The sequence below is a fragment of the Lissotriton vulgaris genome, chromosome 8, assembly GCF_964263255.1.
Source record: "Lissotriton vulgaris chromosome 8, aLisVul1.2, whole genome shotgun sequence".
Classification (NCBI taxonomy): Eukaryota; Metazoa; Chordata; class Amphibia; order Caudata; family Salamandridae; genus Lissotriton; species Lissotriton vulgaris.
Window position 1 is genome coordinate 346,527,389 of NC_141696.1, and position 6,248 is coordinate 346,533,636.

Consider the following 6,248-nt stretch of genomic DNA (forward strand, 5'->3'; position numbering starts at 1 on the left):
CAAAATTATTCAAATATATTTAATATATTTATTTAAATATATCTAAATATTTCCTTACAATTTCTAACATAACCATTAAATTACATAAAAAATAACATGTCAATCCCACCCAAAAAAAATTAAAAATACTTACTCACTTTGTTGCTGAAAAGAAACCTTTGTAACAAAATAAATAATTTCTTAGAGGTAATCCACCCAAACAATCCAAACGAGATCATTGGAAAATAACATGAAATCCCAAAAAGTTCTTCTCCAACACAATCCACTCGAAAACCCTTAAAAACCCGAAAATAGTTAACAAAAACAGAAAAAACGCTCCGTGGAAATGTACTATAACTAAAATTAAAAAAACACATCCATAACGATTCTTCTCCATAATAGATCCAACGATAACCCATTAAAAACCAGAAAATAGTGTAAAAGATAAAAAACGATCCTGGAAAAACCGAAAATGTTAGAAAGTGTGTCCCTAACATATTAAAAAATAATAGAGGCCCTTCTTACGAAAAAAAAGGTAATCTCCCAAAAACGACATCCACATGAAGCACCTGTAAAATAGAAAAAAAACATACCCACCCGCACACAATGATCCCCAACGTACAATTTAAAACATTATTAAACATAATACAAAACATTAAGTTACATTTCTAACCTTATTCCTACCTCATCAACAAACTAACCCAAAACTTGTAAACCGGAACTAAAACGATAACCGTAACTGCCGCCTAAAACACACACATCCTACAACTACCAAACAATAGAAAACCTAAACATACTCCACAAACACTCAAACAAAACATATAACTTAAATCTCTTCCAAGTCAAAATGACCCAAAATACCATGGCACAGTTACAAAATAGTCCCAAACAAACAGATAGTCCCATTTATATTAACATTAAATACCATTCTAAAATTATTTTACACATGTTACAATATACATTATGTGAATATTGTTTTTTTTAATAAAAAAAAATGTAAGATTGTTATAAAAATTATTCCAATGTACTATATGTTATTTTCAATGACTGTACATTAAATAAACAAACATTTACCTTATTAAAAATTACTTACATGACTCTATAAATGTACAATACTGTTATTAATATTACTACTATTTACTGTTTGTATATACCAATATTTTACCTAAAAACATTAGCAATGTATCTGTAAAAATTATTATTATTAATACTTTATATATTAATAATAATAATTTATTTCAAAAAATACAAATGTAAATATTATATAATGTTAACAAAACCTACCTTTTTGTATTAATGTTTATAAATATGTGTACAACGAAAAATGTTTTAAAATACTACCACAGTGTTAAACAATTATAAAAATAGTTGTTGTATATGACTTGTCAAATAAATCTTTATTTTTACATTAAAAACTGTGAAATAAACATAGAAATGTACACTTAATAAATATTACTTTACTTGAAAATAATTGTACTTAATTATTTTCCAATATTAATTTTTTGAGACAAATGTACAACTGTGATGAAAATGTAAATATTTTTAATTTATTTAATGAAAATAAAAATGTACAAATAACATTTAAAAATGTCAATAAAATCATATTCAGAGTTCTTATTTTATTACCTACTTTTTGAAAATAATAAAATTTTTAAAACATGCTGTGACTCTGATTAATTTATTTTTAATTACTAACAATTACAATAATTAATTAATATTGTTATAATAATTTACCATACAACATGAGTTAAACATAGTTAATATCATTATATATACTGTCACAAAGTACTAAACATTCATATATTATAATTTACTATTACCACTCCATCAACTATATATTTTACCAAAATGTTGACCAGCCAACCCAAATAATTTATCATTCCCACTCCACCAAGTACAAACTCATGGAAGGTGCTGGACACAAAACCCATATAATGTACTATTTCCACTGCACAAAGTACAAAGTCAGGGAAGGTGCTGGACACAAAACCCATATAATTTACTATTCCTACTCCACCAACTATAAACTCAGAGAAGGTGCTGGACACTCAAACAATATAATTTACTATTCCCACTCCACCAAGTACTAACTCAGGGAAGGTGTTGGACACAAAACCCATATAATTTACTATTCCCACTCCACCAAGTACAAACTCAGGGAAGGTGCTGGACACAAAACCCTTATAATTTACTATTCCCACTCCACTAAGTACAAAGTCAGGGAAGGAGCTGGACACAAAACCCATATAATGTACTATTCCTACTCCACCAACTATAAACTCAGGGAAGGTGCTGGATACTCAAACAATATAATTTACTATTCCCACTCCACCAAGTACAAAGTCAGGGAAGGTGCTGGACACAACACCCATATAATTTACTATTCCAACTCCACCATGTATAAACTCAGACAAGGTGCTGGACACTTAAACAATATAATTGACTATTCCCACTCCACCAAGTACTAAGTCATGGAAGGTGCTGGATGCCAAACTAATATAATTTACTATTCCCACTCCACCAAGTACAAACTAAGGGAAGGTGCTGGACACAAAACCCATATAATTTACTATTCCCACTCCACCAAGTAAAAAGTCATGGAAGGTGCTGGATACCAAACCAATATAATTTACTATTCCCACTCCACCAAGTACAAACTCAGGGAAGGTGCTGGACACAAGACCCATTTAATTTACTATTCCCACTCCACCAAGTACAAAGTCAGGGAAGGTGCAGGACACAAAACCCTTATAATTTACTATTCCAACTCCACCAACTATAAACTCTGGGAAGGTGCTGGACACTCAAATAATATAATTTACTATTCCCACTCCACCAAGTACTAATTTAGGGAAGGTTCTGGACACAACACCCATATAATTTACTATTCCCACTCCACCAAGTACAAACTCAGGGAAAGTGCTAGACACAAAACCAATATAATTTACTATTCCCACTCCACCGAGTACAAAGTCAGGGTAGGTGCCGGACACAAAACCCATATAATTTACTATTCCAACTCCACCAACTATAAACTCAGGGAAGGTGCTGGACACAAAACCCATTTAATTTACTATTCCCACTCCACCAAGTACTAAGTCAGGGAAGGACTGGATACCAAACCCATATAATTTACTATTCCCAGTCCACCAAGTATAAACTCAGGGAAGGTGCTGGACACAAAACCCATATAATTTACTATTCCCACTCCACCATGTACAAAGTCAGGGAAGGTGCTGGACACAAAACAAATATAATTTACTATTCCAACTCCACCAACTATAAACTCAGAGAAGGTGCTGGACACTCAAACAATATAATTTACTATTCCCACTCCACCAAGTAGTAACTCAGGGAAGGTGCTGGACACAAACCCACATAATTTACTATTCCCACTCCACCAAGTACAAACTCAGTGAAGGTGCTGGACAAAAACCCCACATAATTTATTATTCCCAATCCACCAAGTACTAAGTCAGGGTAGGTGCTGGTTACCAAACCCATATAATTTACTATTCCCACTCCACCAAGTATAAAGTCAGGGAAGTTGCTGGACAGTCAAACAAAATAATTTACTATTCCCACTCCACCAAGTTCTAACTCAGGGAAGGTGCTGGATACCAAACCCATATAATTTACTATTCACACTACACCAAGTACAAACTCAGGGAAGGTGCTGGACACAAAACCTATATAATTTACAATTCCAACTCCACCAACTAGAAACTCAGGGAAGGTGCTGGACACTCAAACAATATAATTTACCATTCCCACTCTACCAAATACTAACTCAGGGAAGGTGCTAGAAACAAAAGCCATATAATTTACTATTCCCACTCCACCAAGTACGAAGTCAGGGAAGGTGCTGGACCCAAAATCCATATAATTTACTAATCCAACTCCACCACCTATGAACTCAGGGAAGGTGCTGGACACTAAAAGGATATAATTTACTATTCCCACTCCACCAAGTACTAATTCAGGGAAGGTGCTGGATACCAAACCAATATAATTTTTTATTCCCACTCCACCAAGTATAAAGTCAGGAAAGGTGATGGACAGTCAAACAAAATATTTTACTATTCCACTCCACTAAGTACTAACTCAGGGAAGGTGCTGGACACTCAAACAATATAATTTACAATTCCCACTCCCCCAAGTACAAAATCAGGGAAGTTGCTGGATACCAAACCCATATAATTTACTATTCCCACTCCACCAATTACAAACTCAGAGAAGGTGCTGGACACAAAACCCATATAATTTACTATTCCCACTCCACCAAGTACAAAGTCAGGGAAGGTGCTGGACACAAAACCCATATAATTTAGTATTCCAACTCCACCAAGTATAAACTCAGAGAAGGTGCTGGACACTTAAACAATATAATTTACGATTCCCACTCCACCAAGTACTAAGTCATGGAAGGTGCTGAATACCAAACCAATATAATTTACTATCCCACTCCACCAAGTACAAACTAAGGGAAGGTGCAAACTAAGGGAAGGTGCTGGACACAAAACCCATTTAATTTACTATTCCCATTCCGCCAAGTACAAAGTCAGGGAAGGTGCAGGACACAAAACCCATATAATTTACTATTCCAACTCCACCAACTATAAACTCAGGGAAGGTGCTGGACACTCAAATAATATAATTTACTATTCCCACTCCACCAAGTACTAACTTAGGGAAGGTGCTGGACACAAAACCCATATAATTTACTATCCCCTCTCCACCAAGTACAAACTCAGGGAAGGTGCTGGACACAAAACCCATATAATTTACTACTCCCACTCCATCACGTACTAAGTCAGGGAAGGTGCTGGACACAAAACCCATATAATTTACTAATCCAACTACACCATGTATAAAGTTAGAGAAGGTGCTGGACACTCAAACAATATAATTTACTATTCCCACTCCACCAAGTACTAACTCAGGGAAGGTGCTGGATACCAAACCCATATAATTTTCTATTCCCACTCCACCAAGTATAAAGTCAGGGAAGGTGCTGGACACTCAAACAACATAATTTACTATTCCCACTCCCCCAAGTACTAACTCAGGGAAGGTGCTGGACACAAAACCCATATAATTTACTATTCCCACTCCACCAAGTACAAAGTCAGGGAAGGTGCTGGAAACAAACCTCATATAATTTACTATTCCAACTCCACCATCTATAAACTCAGGGAAGGTGCTGGACACTCAAACAATATCATTTACTATTCCCACTCCACCAAGTACAAGCTCAGGGAAGTTGCTGGATACCAAACCCATATAATTTACTATTCCCACTCCACCAATTACAAACTTAGCGAAGGCGCTGGACACAAAACCAATATAATTGACTATTCCCACTCCACCAAGTACAAAGTCAGGGTAGGTGCTGGACACAAAACCCATATAATTTACTATTCCAACTCCACCAACTATAAACTCAGGAAAGGTGCTGGACACTCAAACAATATAATTTACTATTCCCACTCCACCAAGTACTAACTCAGGGAAGTTGCTGGATAGCAAACCCATATAATTTACTATTCAAACGCCACCAGTTACAAACTCAGAGAAAGTGCTGGACACAAAACCCAAATAATTTACTATTCCCACTGCACCAAGTACAAAGTCAGGGAAGGCGCTGGAAACAAAACCCATATAATGTACTATTGCCACTCCACCAAGTATAAACTCAGGGAAGGTGCTGGACAATCAAACAATTTAATTAACTAATCCCACTCCACCAACTACAAGCTCTGGGAATGTACTGTACACAAAAACAATATAATTTACTATTTAATATTTTTTTTTTATTGTAACATTTTTAAATAAAATTAACAATTTCAAATTTATAAAACACTCTGCACCCTATACCCAAAGAAACCCACATGCCACTCCTTATTTTTATTAGAAATTTAAAAAAAATATCACAAATTTAATATTTTATAAAGAAGACAAATTTAGATTTTACATAATCAAATTTAAAAAAAAATCCCCATCTTATACCCATAAAAACTCACATCCCACTCCTAAAGTTTAATATAAATGTTTAATATATTTTTAAACAATTTACATTTTTTAATTTAAAAAAAATTACATTTATTAATACAAACTTTAACAAAACTACCCACCCTATTCCCATAAAACACACATCCCATTATTAAATTTTATTACATTTTTTTTTTTAAAAATGTATTTTTTTTTATAAAAATAATATAAAAAGTTAAAAATTCAAATTTTTAAAACAATCCCCACCCTATTCCCCT